Source organism: Euprymna scolopes, chromosome 21 (assembly GCF_053919585.1).
Source record: "Euprymna scolopes isolate OS-2025 chromosome 21, ASM5391958v1, whole genome shotgun sequence".
Taxonomy (NCBI): Eukaryota; Metazoa; Mollusca; class Cephalopoda; order Sepiida; family Sepiolidae; genus Euprymna; species Euprymna scolopes.
In genome coordinates this window covers 66,804,159-66,823,722 of record NC_136502.1, presented here as the reverse complement: position 1 = coordinate 66,823,722, position 19,564 = coordinate 66,804,159, and the positions used below count along the sequence as shown (strand labels likewise).

Genomic DNA, 19,564 nt, shown 5'->3' with positions numbered 1-19,564 from the left:
GCGCGCCCCAACATCACATCCGCCCCCCCCCCCGCCCGCTCGCGCCCCCAATGTACACAGTAAAATCTTCGGAAAATGTTAAATGGTGTTCTAATTGGTAAATGTCGGTGCGTTACTTTTTGAAAATTTGAAAATTCTATGTTCCAGGTAAAAAAAAAAAAAAAAAAAAAAAAAAAAAAAAAAAAAAAAAAGATAAATTACCCCCCCTCCCTACTCCAACTTCGAGTGCTTTCCTTTTCTTGTTTTATTTCTTTTTCAGCTAATTTTAAATTTTCCACCCAAAAAGTGCTATAATATATTTTAGAATATAATAATTTCAAAAATTTCGAAAAATTCTTTCATTGATATTCTTCCGCGTATATATTGGGGTGGGTGGGGGTGTGGGGTTTAATTTGCGCCGGAAGTTATATTTGTTTATAGCACCCACCCAGCAGCCACCGGTTACACGCGCCAAGGAACATTTGCCAACAACGGAGATAATGTAAGTGTCATTTTGACATTTTTTATCATTCTGATTCCGACTTATCCCCCCTCCCCCCCAAAAAAAGTAATTTGTCCGCCACTAAAGAAAAAGAATTGTTTTGAAAAAAAAAAAAAAGTCTTTCCGAGATTATTAATGATATTCCAACTTCACCCCCCCTCAAAAAAAAAAACAAAAAAAAACTGATTTGTCCGCCACAAAAAAAGGGTATTTCCGACATCCCCCTCCCCCGCAAAGTTGTTTTATTTTTCTTGGTTTTTCATCTACTTTGAAATTTTCCGCCAAACATTACATTGCTCTATGAAAAGGCCGTCAGGTACGCGAGTGCGCGCGCGATTCCGCCATTAAAAAAGCTTGCTTATGTTTCCGCGCGCTCGCGCGTACTTCCAGCATTCCGAGGTTCATACCATGCAAACGGTAAATTTCCGACGGAAACGGTTTTCATATTCTTTTTCAGCACACTGGAATCTACAAAAAAAACATTTTCTTCTATACGAACGTGAGACGGGCCTTAAAGTAAAATTTTACCCGAAAAAATTATTAAACAAGATTTGGGGGTTTTCCTTCAAGGAGTGGGGGGGGGGTGAATTTGTTTGTTTTATTTGATTTTATTTCTTCAAAATGTCAAATAAATTTATTTTATTCCCTTCAACTGTAAAATAAATTTATATAATTCCGTACAAATGTAAAATAAATGTTTGTGATAATTAAATTGATTGACTTACCGAGGGAAAAGACACTAATTAAATTGATTGACTTATCGAGGGAAAGACACTCATGGCTGTGAACGGAACGGGCCGGCCTGGTGTTTGTTAATGAAGAAAATAGGATGTCTAGACATTCCAGTCTCGTTTCAATCTCGCTGAACGAGTCACCTTTGTAGGCTTGTTGTTGTTGTCGTTTTTGTTCTTGCCTTGCCGAGATTTATCAGACCGGTACGACAACTGTTAACAGCGCGTTATATGTACAAGAATACGTTTGCTTGTAAGCAACGAGGTAATTTTTCGTTGCAAGCTAAACGTCTTTTCCTCCTCCCCCCCCCCCCACTCGTCAGTAGGAAATATCGACATGTTTAATAATGTTTGATTTTATTTTGTTCAAATCTTGTTTAATAATTTTTTCGTTTGACTTCATGAAGAAGACAAGCGGACATTTTTATTTTCAATTTACATGATGTCGATAAAGTAAACAAAATCACCGGCTTCGATATTTTGTTCTATGCTTACAATGGTTATTTTTTTTTTTTAAACAAAAAATACTGTTTAGCGCAAAATAATTCGTTTGGAAATAGTGCCGATCCTCAAAAAATTCTCTGGAATTTGTAACGCGAAACTTGGATTCAACCGGAAACATTTACCTGCTCACATGACGACTGTGATTCGGTGAATGTCGACTAAGCCCCTTACAAAATCTTTTCGTTAACAAATGAATCTTTGGTTAATTTGCATGCATCCTCAGTTTAGCCTTTGAACATTGATAGGAAAACTTTCCTTCACACAAAGCTAATAATCGGGCCATTAATCACAAAGAATGAAATAATGATTTACACCGTGTTGTAATAACCTTTCATCGCCTCGTTCTTACGCAGTTATTCATTTAAACAATTGTAACAAATTGTGTTTGTTTTTGTAAATCTTTTAATTTAAATCTTATATATATATATATATATATATATATATATATATATATGAATTGTTGGACACACTAACAGAAATCACAACAGGCCAAATCTGATGTTAAACGTAAAAGGAAACATCACTCTATTTTTTGTTTCTTTTTTACGCATTAGATTTTCTCCAACGAAAGGTAAGAATTTTCTTTTTTTTCTTGTTTATTACTGTCCACATTTTTTTTTTTTTTTGAACGTTTTAAACAATTTTTAAGAGTTTATTTAAATTCAATAAAATTCTCGAATCCGCCTAATTTAGGTACGTGCAATTTAATGGTGGGTGGAGGTATGGTTTGGAAAGCTTATCATAATTTTTTTGTTTCCGATAACTTTTTGATTGTGTTTGAAAGACCGAAGCCTTAAGCTAACCTGAGGTTAACTTAAGGCTTCCCCTTTTAGAGGTTAACTTAACCTCTAAAAGGGGGGGGGGACAAGGTGCTTCTGTAGCAGTGTCAGAAACCAACATAAAAAAAATACGTGAAAAAAAATTGAATAATTCGACCTCTAGGGACTGGCAAAAGTCACCACAGAATTACCCCACCTTATATGTAAAACGATGTAACTTTATTATAAATTAATATTATCGGTATAACTTTTGTATCATTTAAAAGAAGGGCAAAACAAACCAGTAATAATTAAAAAAAAATTTTTTAGCGAACGCAAATAATGAAATTGGGAGACGAAAATCGTGTTTACATAATTGGCGCTTTAAAATAACGTTCCCATGTAGTAGACATCCCGAACGTTAAAACATGCCCGTATTTAATAAATCTAGCAAAAATCAACTAATGGTCAGATTTTCGTGAAATTTTCGATACTTATCCATTTTAGAATGAAATTACATATAAAATGCAGTTTTCGTAAAATATACGAGGGGAAATATATTTTTAGTGCGTGCCCCTCCCCCCTTTATTTATTTTTTTCGAAATTCGAACAAAATATATTTAAATCTATCGAAATTTCTATTTATTATAGAACATAAGAGTTCAAATAAGTAAAAAATATTTTTTTTTTTAATCTAAATACATATATTGAACAAAAATTTACCTTGAAGTTGCAATTATTCGGGTTTGTACACATAGATTCGAAAGAGTTGTCAAAAAACAAATATATAACAAATAAATGTTATCAAAGGCAAGATAAGTTACTTTTTACCTAACTGGATATGTTTTCAGTGTTTTTATTTAATGTAGCATGTTTATTCAGCTCGAAAAACATACAGTGTTTACCGATGTATTGGAAAATTCAAAATGGCACCCGACTCTCTCTTTAACACGGTAAGTTTGGGAAAATGTGCTATAAATATAAAACTAGACAAAATACTGTTAGAAACTCGCTCAATATATATTACCGTGACATAGGTTGACATATATTCGGTGTTTTTTTTTAAATAGTATTTTGTCTAGTTTATTATTCATAACACCTTTTCCAGAACTTACCGTGTTAAAGAGAGAGTTGGGTGCCATTTCGAATTTTCCAATACATCGGTAAACACTGTATGTTTTTCGAGCTGAATAAACATGTTACATTAAATAAAAACACTGAAAATATATCCAGTTAGGTAGAAAAGTAACTTATCTTGCCTTTGATAACATTTATTTGTTATATATTTGTTTTTTAACAACTTTTTCGAATCTATGTGTACAGTAATACAAACCCAAAAATTGATATAAACTATATATATTATGTTTATTTTTAATAGCGTTTTTTCAAATTAATGCATACTATAATCAGTTGAATTGCCAAGAAAAAAAACTTTGTAAACATTAATTTTTAAAAGATTAAAACGATTAAAATTCCATTATTTCAAAATGTTCCGTTACAACATAGATTTTTAATTAATTGTGTTTAAATTTTTTTTTAATATTAAGTTTTAATATAAACATGGCTCTTGTCAGCTATTTTATCGCCAGATTAAAACCAATTTGAAAATAATATTGTACAAATATTAAGCATTTTGTAGGATCCCCCTCATATTTTGTTTGTCTCTTTTTACAGAACAAAATATGGAACCCCATAGGTAACCAAATGAGCATTCAGTAAAACCGTATTTCATATTTAATATACAAATGTTTATAATATTATTAATCGTTAAACTGTGTAAATCTTAAAACCTAACAAAATTATAACAAAGATTAATTATTAATTGCAGTTTGAAGAAGATAAACAAAGGTTTTAAAAAATCATTAAGTTGCTTCTACTTTTCCATAGTTTATATAAACACAAATCTGACATCACGGAAACATGCGGTCCATTTTTCACAATTGTTTGGCAGACCCTATCGACCTCCTATCTTTCCAAGCTTATAACTACTTGAAAAATGTAATTCAAACCCTAATTTTTTTTTCAATTATAGGAGCAAAGACCAAATTAAAAAAATAATAACAGGTTTAATAGAAAATTATGCAATATTTGTTTTTTTCTTTTAAATTGGTTTTCAAATAGATTTGAAGAAAATCAACGAAATTTTACTTACTTCGATTATAAAAAATCGATATAAATTCCAAAAAATCACTTACCTATAAAAATACTATTCAATGTGTACTTCTATTCTTCATTGTTAAGAATTTATCAACATTTATATTTTAAATTCCATTTATTTTTTAAATAAAAGAATTTTTTTAAATGACTATTTGAAAAAGCCGCCATTACGTAAGCATTTTTACATTCTTATCGAAACACCGAAAGTAGTGTTTGTTTTTGTTTAGAACTACGGATGGACAGAAGGAAGTAAAAACTCTGGTCGGAGGTCTTTAACATGAGAAGGCACCCCCATCAATCTGCATATTTCAAATTGAATCCAAATGCTGTCTCCTTTTTGTCTCCCTCCAGTTACCTCCGATTCGGGCAGCAGGTTAGCTTCAACACCTTTCATTGAGACCTGCTATCAGTGTAATGCATGTTGACACTGTAGAAGGTGAAATATCATCCATGAAAGTGACTGTCCTAGTAGACTACCTTCAATATTGAACAGTTTTTCCTAGATTCAATAATCTTATTGGTCGTATGACTTTTTCTACAATCCTCTTTCCACTCAGTGAGTAAGCATATCAAAACCACAGATGCACATCCCAATTCATAAATCTTCCAAAGTCTTTACCAACGAATGCAATATCATTGTTGACAATATTTCCAATGGCCAGCCACTTTACATCTAGATGCCACTTTGATGATAGATATCAGCTATCTGGTATTCATCCAGTCATCTTCCTATCATTGAGGATCAACTCTCCATTTTTCTTAGCAGATACAGCACTAGTGGTCCACATACTTCTGACAAGACTTCACAAGTGTCACGTCTATGGTCAATCCATAGTCTTCTGCAAGTGATTGCATAGTTTCTAATCATCACATGACTAGTATCTCGCCAATTGCCTTTATCACACATGCTTTTCTGATCAAAGTGTCAGAAATCCATCAGAGAATGCATCTATGACCAAGTATAACACTGTAGTCTCCTACTGAAAGGTCTAATTGACTCCTTTGAGTGCTGTGTTAAGTTCAGTTAGATTGATAGTACTGTTCATTGGATGCAGCTAACACACATCTTCAATGATGCTTCTATTTGCTCCCAGGGCCACTCTTGTCTCTAAGCTACTCACATCCACTGAGACTGTAATTTCTGTAGTGTTCAGGCATCAGTTTCTTTCAATAGGATCTAGTTTTCGTCCTCCGCTCATTGTCTCTGCTAATATCCAAAAGCAATTTCGATTCTATCATTCCATTCATAATAATTTGTTACTGTAGTTGTCAGGCAACTACAACTCTGGGTCATTTATACATGAGAAAAGTGACCAGCAAGTTTCCACGTTAAGAAAAAATGTGCCGATGTGGCAATACATCATGGGTTTCCATAATCTGACGTTCTCATTTCCATGGGAGAGTGTCATTTTTTTCTTAGACTTGCAAGACTTACTATCTCTCAGTTGCACTGGATCCATGCAAACCTAACCATAATCTGAAAATGTTGTTGCACATAGGTTGCAGGAACTAGCCTTTCATTAATAAAAATGTCATCAACATATGCTGATGTAGCACTTTAATTGTATAGTCTTGAAAGGTTAGTGTTCATTATGAATTTCATAAGTTGCACCAGAGATCAAATTTCAACTAGGTAAGACAGAAGTGCTGGCCCATAAAAATAACCATAAGTAATGGCTCCAGCGCTTGTCAACATGGTTTTGAATACATGTTTTGCAGATTTTGAACCGACTCTGTTACTGCTACTCTCTGTTTTTGTGCAACCACTTCTGTATTGGCATTGAGTGAATGTATTTATAAAATCGTTCAATTCATGGTAATCAAGTACTCGATGTGCCCACTGCTCCCGCACAACCACCATCAATGGAATCAGACCTATGTCATTCTTCCTCATTATATGGCAACAGCTATTTATTCTACTGCCACTGTAGGAGCTTGTTCTTATAGAAATCCCTGGTATAGTTAGGTGCCATGTATTCATTCACACTGTTAGCCAGTTTAATAAAAGAGTGAATGTTACTCCATTTCTATGATGTAATCCATTCTTTGTTACAACAATCATACATCACACTGAAATGTGGCTCATCAATCGAGATGGCAGCACATCTGTTCAGACTTCCAAAATGTGCATCGTTTGATTCCATCAAATAAACTTTCCCAAGCTATTTTATGACATCAATCCCCAATAGTAGATAAAAGTTCAACATGCCATGATGTTGATGGTTGAATATGCCCAACCTCCAACTTTATTCTACTGTATCCACTGAAAATGCAACATCATTTCATAAGCTGCTTCCAAAAGAGACATGCAGCGTTTTTCATCAGTGCCTTCAAACACTCAGAATCCATCAAAGCCATACACTCTTGTCCATGTAATTTTGGAGGGGAGTTTCTTCATCTTAATTTGCTCAGGAGAGAAACTTCTGCTGATGCCTCCTACCCGTTGGCATTTTTCTGGCACTGTTATGCTATATGTCCAAGGCCACTGCATCTGAAATAACTTACCTCAGGGTGAACCTTGTGCATCCAACTGCCCGGTCTTAATGATTCAATAAACAATCTTTTTTTTGCCATGGGCTTAAGACTACCACACTTGTAACAAGCAAATTTGTAACATGGGCTTAAGACTCCCACACTTGTAACAAGCAAATTTGTAACATGGGCTTAAAACTAACACACTTGTAACAAGAAAATTTGTTACATGGGCTTAAGACTACCACACTTGTAACAAGCAAATTTGTAACATGGGCTTAAAACTAACACACTTGTAACAAGCAAATTTGTTACATGGGCTTAAGACTCCCACACTTGTAACAAGCAAATTTGTAACATGGGCTTAAAACTAACACACTTGTAACAAGCAAATTTGTAACATGGGCTTAAGACTCCCACACTTGTAACAAGCAAATTTGTAACAAGGGCTTTAAACTAACACACTTGTAACAAGCAAATTTGTTATATGGGCTTAAGCCTACCACACTTGTAACAAGCAAATTTGTTACATAGGCTTAAGACTCCCATACCTGTAACAAGCAAATTTGTAACATGGGCTTAAAACTAACACACTTGTAACAAGCAAATTTGTAACATGGGCTTAAAACTAACACACTTGTAACAAGCAAATTTGTTACATGGGCTTAAGACTACCACACTTATAACAAGCAAATTTGTTACATGGGCTTAAAACTAACACACTTGTAACGAGAAAATTTGTTACATGGGCTTAAGACTCCCACACTTGTAACAAGCAAATTTGTAACATGGGCTTAAAACTAACACACTTGTAACAAGCAAATTTGTTAAATGGGCTTAAGACTACCACACTTGTAACAAGCAAATTTATTACATGGGATTAAGCCTACCACACTTGTAACAAGCAAATTTGTTACATGGGCTTAAGACTCCCACACTTGTAACAAGCAAATTTGTAACATGGGCTTAAGACTCCCACACTTGTAACAACCAAATTTGTAACAAGGGATTCAGGCTCCCACACTTGTAACAAACAAATTTGTAACATGGGCTTAAGACTCCCACACTAGTAACAAGCAAATTTGTAACATGGGCTCAAGACTCCCACACTTGTAACAAGCAAATTTGTTACATGGGCTTAAAACTAACACACTTGTAACAAGCAAATTTGTTACATGGGCTTAAGCCTACCACACTGGTTACAAGCAAATTTGTTACATGGGCTTAAGACTACCACACTTGTAACAAACAAATTTGTTACATGGGCTTAAGACTAGCACACATGTAACAAGCAAATATGTTACATGGGCTTAAAACTAGCACACTTGTAACAAGCAAATATGTTACATGGGCTTAAAACTAGCACACTTGTAACAAGCAAATTTGTTACATGGGCTTAAAACTACTACACTTGTTACAAGCAAATTTGATACCATCATAGTGTGCTTTTGATTTTGAAGTTTTTCCCGGTGAAAGCAGTAGCCAATTCTGCAAAGCCTTCAATATCAGTCATGATGGCTCACATCCAAGTCAGCAGTTTTTCTTCACTCATTGTTTCCATCCTCAAGTAGGCATATAGTAGAGGTATAATATGTTATGGTTGATCAGAGACAAATGTGCATGTTAGCCAACATTCGAGCAATGGTCCCCCAACAAACAGTGCAGCTCATCAAAAGCTCATGTATCCAGGCAAAGTTACTGAGCAACAAACTGTCATATGCATAGTTCCTGATCTGTTTTAAATCTGCTTGCTGCTTTTTACTAAGTTGCCTGTATATGGCCAGAGTTCCACCTAGTAATTGTAATAGCAGGACATGCTTAACATTATCCATAGTGCAAAGCTCACATACAAACTCTACATTTGTAATTTACCCAAGAACAGGTACATTGGTCATAGTGCTGCTAAATTCAGGAATCAGACAGATATCAAAAGTCTCCATTGTCAAAATAGCTTGAATCTAAATAAAAACTGACAGCACATCACACCTTACTGTGTGTACAACTTGCCTTTCTTAACAACATACTCTCCAGTAGTTTCTTATCTACAGTCCAAGATCGTTTAATTCGCATATGATCAGCAAAAATTTGGCAAGAATTTGGCATTAGTTTGCACAACTGTTGAAGGCAAATTCACCTTGGCGTCGCTATTTTGTTTTCTTCTATCATTCAGCAACTGAATCTTACAAGATGCGTAGGCATGTGGCCATTTTTGAGATAACATTTTCTCATATCACTATTATAAACTATGTTCCTTACTATGTTACCGAATTTATGTAATTATAGTTTCTGTACACATACTATGTTTTCCAAATTTAATCAGCTTTTTGTATACTTGCTCACAGTTCCATCATCTATTTAGCTACCAAGTTTGTACAAATCAGAAGCATCTCTTATTTCATCATCTTTTCACTTTTGTGTACACAAATTTAAAAAAATAACTACTTGTCATAGAACAATCGGAAAAAATCCGTTTCATTTGCCCTTTGATGTGACATCTTATTTTTCATTGTCAACTTATCAAACATCATTAAATTGTCTGCAAATGCTTCCAATTGCTAGTTATATTTAAGTTCATACAAAGAAAGAAAATTGTATTGATTTAAAAGTGAAAGTATGGGTAGATATAAAAATGAGAAGGAGAAGAGAAAAGAAGCCATTAAAAGCTTAAAAGGAAACAATACAGAAAAACACAATGGCACAAAAGATATAGATAAAATACAGTTTATTTGAAAGTTTCTCATGTCCCTGCCCAATATAACCTTAAAATACATTACTTTCAAACATATTTGCATGGAACATTGGCTTAGTAAACAACTCAAAACAATCATCATATATTCAAACTCCCATAATATTTATAAAAAATAGAATATTACATAATATTTATAAAAAATAGAATATTACATAATATTTATAAAAAATAGAATATTACATAATATTTATAAAAAATAGAATATTACATAATATTTATCAAAGATAGAATATTACATAATATTTATCAAAGATAGAATATTATATAATATTTATCAAAAATAGAATATTACATAATATTTATCAAAAATAGAATATTACATAATATTTATAAAAAATAGAATATTACATAATATTTGTCAAAAAATAGAATATTACATAATATTTATCAAAAATAGAATATTACATAATATTTATCAAAAATAGAATATTACATAATATTTATCAAAAATAGAATATTACATAATATTTATCAAAAATAGAATATTACATAATATTTATCAAAAATAGAATATTACATAATATTTATAAAAAAATAGAATATTACATAATATTTGTCAAAAAATAGAATATTACATAATATTTATCAAAAATAGAATATTACATAATATTTATCGAAAATAGAATAGTACATAATATTTATCAAAAATAGAATATTACATAATATTTATCAAAAATAGAATATTACATAATATTTATCAAAAATAGAATATTACATAATATTTATCAAAAATAGAATATTACATAATATTTATCAAAAATAGAATATTACATAATATTTATCAAAAATAGAATATTACATAATATTTGTCAAAAAATAGAATATTACATAATATTTATCAAAAATAGAATATTACATAATATTTATAAAAAATAGAATATTACATAATATTTGTCAAAAAATAGAATATTACATAATATTTATCAAAAATAGAATATTACATAATATTTATCGAAAAATAGAATATTACATAATATTTATCAAAAATAGAATATTACACAATATTTATCAAAAATAGAATATTACATAATATTTATCAAAAATAGAATATTATATATTTATCAAAAATAGAATATTATATAATATTTATCAAAAATAGAATATTACATAATATTTATCAAAGATAGAATATTGCATAATATTTATCAAAAATAGAATAGTACATAATATTTATCAAAAATAGAATATTACATAATATTTATCAAAAATAGAATATTACATAATATTTATCAAAAATAGAATATTACATAATATTTATCAAAACTAGAATATTACATAATATTTATCAAAAATAGAATAATACATAATATTTATCAAAAATAGAATATTACATAATATTTATCAAAAATAGAATATTACATAATATTTATCAAAAATAGAATATTACATAATATTTATAACAAATAGAATATTACATAATATTTGTCAAACAATAGAATATTACATAATATTTATCAAAAATAGAATATTACATAATATTTATCGAAAAATAGAATATTACATAATATTTATCAAAAATAGAATATTACACAATATTTATCAAAAATAGAATATTACATAATATTTATCAAAAATAGAATATTACATAATATTTATCAAAAATAGAATATTACATAATATTTATCAAAAAATAGAATATTACATAATATCTATCAAAAATAGAATATTACATAATATTTATCAAAAATAGAATATTACATAATATTTATCAAAAATAGAATATTACATAATATTTATCAAAAATAGAATATTACATAATATTTATCAAAAATAGAATATTACATAGTATTTATCAAAAATAGAATATTACATAATATTTATCAAAAATAGAATATTACATAATATTTATCAAAAATAGAATATTACATAATATTTATCAAAAATAGAATAGTACATAATATTTATCAAAAATAGAATATTACATAATATTTATCAAAATAGAATATTACATAATATTTATCAAAAATAGAATATTACATAATATTTATCAAAATAGAATATTACATAATATTTATCAAAAATAGAATATTACATAATATTTATAAAAAATAGAATATTACATAATATTTATCAAAAATAGAATATTGCATAATATCTATCAAAAATAGAATATTACATAATATTTATCAAAAATAGAATATTACATAATATTTATCAAAAATAGAATATTACATAATATTTATCAAAAATAGAATAGTACATAATATTTATCAAAAATAGAATATTACATAATATTTATCAAAATAGAATATTACATAATATTTATCAAAAATAGAATATTACATAATATTTATCAAAATAGAAGATTACATAATATTTATCAAAAATAGAATATTACATAATATTTATCAAAAATAGAATATTACATAATATCTATCAAAAATAGAATATGACATAATATCTATCAAAAATAGAATATTACATAATATTTATCAAAAATAGAATATTACATAATATTTATCAAAAATAGAATATTACATAATATTTATCAAAAATAGAATATTACATAATATTTATCAAAAATAGAATATTACATAATATTTATCAAAAATAGAATATTACATAATATTTATCAAAAATAGAATATTACATAATATTTATCAAAAATAGAATATTACATAATATTTATCAAAAATAGAATATTACATAATATCTATCAAAAATAGAATATTACATAATATTTATCAAAAATAGAATAGTACATAATATTTATCAAAAATAGAATATTACATAATATTTATCAGAAATAGGATATTACATAATATTCATAAAAATACAATATTGCATAATATTTATCAAAAATAGAATATTACATAACATTTATCAAAAATAGAATATTACATAATATTTATCAAAAATAGAATAGTACATAATATTTATCAAAAATAGAATAGTACATAATATTTATCAAAAATAGAATATTGCATAATATTTATCAAAAATAGAATATTACATAATATTTATCAAAAATAGAATATTACATAATATTTATCAAAAATAGAATATTACATAATATTTATCAAAAATAGAATATTACATAATATTTATCAAAAATAGAATATTACATAATATTTATCAAAAATAGAATATTACATAATATTTATCAAAAATAGAATATTACATAATATTTATCAAAAATAGAATAGTACATAATATTTATCAAAAATAGAATATTACATAATATTTATCAAAATAGAATATTGCATAATATTTATCAAAAATAGAATATTACATAATATTTATCAAAAATAGAATATTACATAATATTTATCAAAAATAGAATATTACATAATATTTATCAAAAATAGAATATTACATAATATTTATCAAAAATAGAATATTACATAATATCTATCAAAAATAGAATATTACATAATATTTATCAAAAATAGAATATTACATAATATTTATCAAAAATAGAATAGTACATAATATTTATCAAAAATAGAATATTACATAATATTTATCAAAATAGAATATTGCATAATATTTATTAAAAAATAGGATATTACATGTGTCAAAAATAGAATATTACATAATATTTATCAAGAATAGAATATTACATAATATTTACAAAAATAGAATATTACATAATATTTATCAAGAATAGAATATTACATAATATTTACAAAAATAGAATATTACATAATATTTATCAGAAATAGGATATTACATAATATTCATAAAAATACAATATTACATATTATTTATCAAAAAATAGAATGTTACATAATATTTATCAAAAATAGAATATTGCATAATATTTATCAAAAATAGAATATTGCATAATATTTATCAAAAATAGAATATTACATCACTTACTTATTTTCAAAATCTCTTATTCCACAAACATATAAAAAAAACTATATTATGTTTAATAAACAATAACGTTTTTGAGTGAAGACTGAACAAATATTCAAATTCATGTAAGACTGAACAAATATAGGAATTTATGTTAGGCATGATACTTGACAAATATATCAAAAGATTATGCAATGACATTAACTCAAAAATAAAGAAAAAACTACAAAAAATATCAAGTCATTGAATTCAAATGTTCTCAATTATCGAAAAAAATACTTTTGTTTCTAAAAATGAATGAAATAGACGTCTTTTCCTTAACAGCACATCTGTGCACAACACTGATCCCTCTTGCATTTTATATTAACATCCAAAATGTTCATGTGGAACATTATATATTATAGTTTGATGCAATGCAGAAATGTGGCCCATATTCCTAAATATTTATTATAGGGGTCATTCCATGTCAATTCATCAGGCCATTACACCCACCGATTCCGAATTACTTGAAATTTGGCACAAATATTCCCCTTCATGAGTTAGGAAAAACCTTACCGTGTGGATTTTAAGGGGGTGTAAAATTTGCATATTTTGCTTCCAAATTTATGCCGTGAAACCATACGGAATTTCAGTGTTTTATAAAATAAGAAAAAAATACTTCCACTTATTCAATATTTCTGAAATTTGGTAGAAAGGGCATTTATGGGCTGTAGAATCCAAATATCTAATTATTTTAACCCCATACCTGGTAGAAAATAAAATTTTGCTCTCCCAAAAGCATGTCCCCCAAATCATCAACTTTTTACCTATGTAGCTTATGATCAGTCTAGAGAAAATATGTCCTCTTCAATTTTCATATTTTGTTTATAGCATCTGCTATGACTGCTTAAGTTCTCAAAAAAATTTTGTGAGGGTTTCTAGCCTACTTTAGGAGATATGGCCCTGCCAATTTTATAGTTTTTTTTCCTATGTACATTCAGTAATTCAGTGCAAGATTGACAAAGACAATCATCCTAATGCTCCCAAACTTCTCAAATGTTCACATTGTGTTAAGTAATTTCTTAAACTATTCAATAAGATAGGCTTTGTTAATTTAAAAAGAAAATAATTTAAATATATTTTGCAGATATTGCATTTTGTATAGTACGGATATATTGTCTTCAACAAGTGATAAACATTGATTCATGCAATAAGATCAACACATTATAGAGTTTTTTTTAGATGGCATTAAACATTTTTTTTTGTTTTTTTACAGTTTTTCAAAAAGTTAATTTATTAAACTAAAACCTTTTTTTCATTTAGAAGAAAGTGATAATAAAATGTATTTTTCATTCGTTTAAAACACTAAGATTAAGCTACACTGAGCAATAAATTTTTTGTAGTATTGGTTAAACATAAGATATCTGATAGGTAATAATTGTAATAAATTTAAAATTAGGCCAACTGTGAACTCTGAATGACCCTCTTCTAACCCAGACTGGAACTTGTCTGTGGCACCTAAAATATTTATTAGTCGCTTTTCCTCCAGGATCCAAAGAGAAAGGTGGCATTTTCCTACTTTGATTTTTTACTAGCACACAGAATAATTGAAGTAATTTTTTTTTTTGTTTTTGTTTTTTCAGATAAAAAGATAAATTGTTCTATTTGTACTGAGCTAACAGTTGAAACAAGTAGGGGAAGTCGGGGTAAGTTGAGCATAGGAGTAATTTGAGCCACCCCCTTTAAACCACAATTGACTAAGCCAATCCAAGTTTGTATGCAATCTATAAACAACTGATCACGTGACTTTAACCTCCACCATTTTGTTTTGCTGAACCAATATTGGAGGTTGATGCAGTAAAAGAAAATCAGATTTCGTGTCAAAGAAGTAAAATAAAGCGTTACAGAGGTGAGTGCATGTTTCTTGTATGTAGTAATAGTTTGATTAAATATAATATGTGGTAGTTGTTTGTTCAATTACTTGCCTTCATACCTGTAAAAGATTTTTACATTCACCACACATGAGATGCATGCATTTGAACAGACAATTCAATGAGGTCAGACTGGGGTAAGTTGAGCCAATGCTAATGGGGTAAGTTGTGCCACTGGCTCAACTTGCCCCATATGTCTTTTTACACATTTTCAAGAAACAGATGAATGTGCAACCACATCAGTAGGCCTGTTATAAAGTGAATTCAAAATGCATGTTGTATAAGTTACATGCTCTACTTGTATAAGAATTAGATCTATGGGTTACCTAGTAAATGTTTAAGATGTGTAAGCCGTGCTTGGATAAGAATTTGCATGCTGTACAGGCGCTTTGTTATTCTAATAATAATAATTATTATTACTATTATCATTATTATTTTTAACATTATTATTATTATCATTGTAGAATCAAGAATGCACTTACCTCCCCTCTCCACCATTATGGACTAGCCTACAATTAGTCAGGCATGGTGGGTTATTCCATTTGGAGGCGCCTGATTGGCTAAACATGCCAGGAGAGGCAGGTGCCTCTCTACAAATGCCAGCTGTTCTGGCATTCATTGTTCAATGTTCCAGACTTATGCCAGGAACTCCATTGAATCAACTAGTTCACTCTAGTAATATTCTACATCATTATCGGATTAATTGTGTTAACTTCATTTTTCTTTTTTGTGTGTTTCACAGAAAAAAAGCCCACCAGACATGCGCCACTATGTGTGAAAGACAAATCGTGGACAAACTCCTACATACGTTATGGAACGGGCTGCTGCCGCTGTTACTGGAGGTCAGAGTGTGAGGAGTGCTGCAAAGGACTTTAACATTGATCGAATGACACTGAAGCGGTACATGGACAAACAAGACAGTCAACCAGCAGGGACTGCTTACACACCTGTTTCCTTACGGCAATTGGTTTTTAGTCCTGAAATGGAAAGGGATTTGGCTGACCACGTGAAACAATTGTCAGACATGTTTCATGGTTTGTCATTGAGAAGATGTCGCACACTGGCATATGAGTTTGCTAAAAAAAACTGTCTCAATCTGCCACCAAGTTGGGATCGTGAGAAAAAAGCAGGACATGATTGGTGGTTAGGCTTCAAGAAGCGCCGGAACCTGGCAATTAGAGTGACAGAAGCAACATTTTTAGGCGTGCCACAGCCTTCAACCGCCCAGTTGTTGATAAATTTTTCAACAACTTGAGTCATATAATGGACAAGTACAAGTTCGCACCAAGTGACATTTACAACACTGATAAGACTGGGTGCACCACCGTTCAAAACCCTGGAGCCGTTGTCACAAAAAAAGGAAAGAAACAAGTTGGTTCAATCACCTCCGCTGAATGCGGGGAATTGGTAACGGTGGTGTACACTGTGAGTGCAATTGGATCAGTCGTGCCTCCTCTGTTCATCTTTCCCAGAGTCCACTACAGAAATCACTTCATCAGAGGTGGACCAACACAGTGCATAGGGAGGGCAACACGAAGTGGCTGGATGAATGAACAGGTGTTTGTGGAATATTTAAATCACATCATCAAGCACACTAGATGCTCACCAGGAAAGAAAATCCTCTTAATCCTCGACAACCATGACACACACATTTCTTTGAATGTTGTGAACACAGCAAGATCTCATGGAGTTGTCTTACTGACCATTCCACCACACACTTCCCATCGTCTCCAGCCGCTCGACCGGTCAGTGTATGGACCCTTCAAAACAGCGTACAACGGAGCCATGGATGGGTGGCTACGATCCAATCCAGGGAAAACAGTAACAATATATGAAATCCCAGCTCTAGTGAACCAAGCCCAGATGATTGCCATGACACCATTGAACATTGCTGCTGGATTCCAAGCCTCAGGCATTCATCCATTTAACCGGGACATCTTTAGTGAAATTGACTTTTCCCCTTCTCTTCCAACTGACCGTGAGCAAAATGTGGCTGCAGAAAACCTTGAGGCAAATTCTACTGTGGAAGATGCAGGACCATCAGGTGAGGTTCCTGGAGCAGTCTTGCCCGTGCACAGTGATGATGTCCGACCACAAAAACAGCATCCGCATCTGGGTCTTGTGTTTCATCTAGCTCACATGATGTCATGCATCGTCCATACATTTCACCATCTGTAATTCAGCCATTTCCGAAAGCAGCACCAAGAAAGGCAAGAAGAGGTGGTCACAAAAAGGGCAGCTCAAAGATTTTGACTGACAGCCCTGAACAACAGAAGCTGATAGCCCTTTCTGAAAATAGAAAGAGGAGCTTATTAACAAAAACAAAGCAGTGTTTGTTCAATGCTGGTGGGAAAAAGTCATGTCCCCCGAGATCTAAAACCCCATGTTCAAGTGACACTGATGATTCAGATTTTGAATTTGATGATGTGTCATCAGATAGTGATGGTGATATTGATCTGGATAGCCCAATAATCGAAGGTGACTTTGTGGTTGTCAAATGTGCTGGCAAATCACGAACTGTGAACTATATTGCCCGGGTTGACACTCTCAACGGGGAGGACTTTGAGTTTGAAGGTGTTTTCCTTCAAAAAGTTGCTGGGAAGGTAGGAACGGACAAGCCTGTGTTTGTTCCAAACCCAAAGGACGAAGCGGGTTTCAATGCAGAAGATGTTGTTTACAAGCTGCCACAGCCAAATAGTGTTGGCAGTTCTGTCCGTTGTTCTAGCCAGCTCGTTTTCAGCTGTGACTTGTCACAGTGGCAACTTCATTAACTTACTTTCAGATATATGTTTCAAATTTTGTGCTGGTTCATTCGCTGTAATTAACATTTCTACTTCATTATTATAATTTGTTTTATAACCACAGCAACAATTTTGGGCTTGTTCTTTCTTTATTTGCAACACATTTTTGTGTGGCACAACTTACCCCTGTGTGGCACAACTTACCCCAGAGGTTGGATCAACTTGCCCCATGGTCGGGGCAAGTTGAGCCATTTGATATGCATTTTTGTAAAGCACATGGTCGGTTTAGGTGTACTAGCAGAAAACTGCAACTTGTTTCAAAATGTTCCCAAATAAAAGAATTTTATAATAATACATTCATCTTTGCAAAATAATTAGTCGTTTAAGTTCTGAAGAGCCAAAATGGAAAATTGGCTCAACTTACCCCGACTTCCCCTACTAATTTATTCTATGATAAACAGGTTGGATTAATTTCAGTGGATCATTTGGATGCAATGGATGTAAAGCTTATTGCCTATAGGACAGGACTTAATAAGGATAAAATACAAACTATCTGTGGCCATCACAAGCAGACCTTGTTAACTAAGTATGAGTGGCTTGAAAAGAGTTGCAATCCATTTAAAAATCATAAGCAAATAAAAGGCAGTTTGAAAGCAATTTCTTTGAAGTTGGCAGATAAAGCAAAAACTAAGTTGTTACTTATTCCAGAAAGCTCTGTCTTAATTGTCGAATACGAATCAGCAAACTTCTTGATGATGAAAAACAAAAGTGTGTATCGGATGAGGAAATGCAAGAGCTTGATGCAAGTACTTTGACGGAAACAGAGAAGACAAATATCAATGAATGTTTCTCTGCTACTGGAATTTTTCCAATGAAAACAAAAGGGCTTCATGACTCTGGAAAGGCTCGTTTACGTAAGAGAAAACTTTCTTCTGCAATACAAAGTATTAAGACCAAAGTCAGTAGGTCATTAAACATTGACTCTGAGATGTTATGTGTGTTTCATTATCTTTATATGTGGATTCCCATTAATGAAAACAACACAACGCGTACACATGGTTTACAGGCATCTTATTTATTCTCGTGCCATCCTTTCCAATACAGGTCCGTCACCACCAAGGGACATTACTCTAGCGGTGTAACCTGAGATTAGTTCCTCATACAACATCTTCCCCCTTTTAAGACAACAACAAAGAAAAAAGATCCACTAACAAAAAACACAAAATAACTAAAATACAAAAACAAAACAATGCTTTGTCC

The 19,564-nt window shown here is 30.8% G+C and overlaps 1 long non-coding RNA gene across 1 annotated transcript in view; it reads left to right on the top strand.

The window, feature by feature from the left end:
* Positions 1-1,348: 1,348 nt before the first annotated feature.
* Positions 1,349-19,564, top strand: part of LOC145242432 (uncharacterized) — a 120,491-nt gene continuing 102,275 nt past the window's right edge. The window contains exon 1 of the long non-coding RNA XR_013862733.1: positions 1,349-2,287. This is a non-coding gene — a long non-coding RNA (uncharacterized LOC145242432). The remainder of the gene's footprint in view (positions 2,288-19,564) is intronic.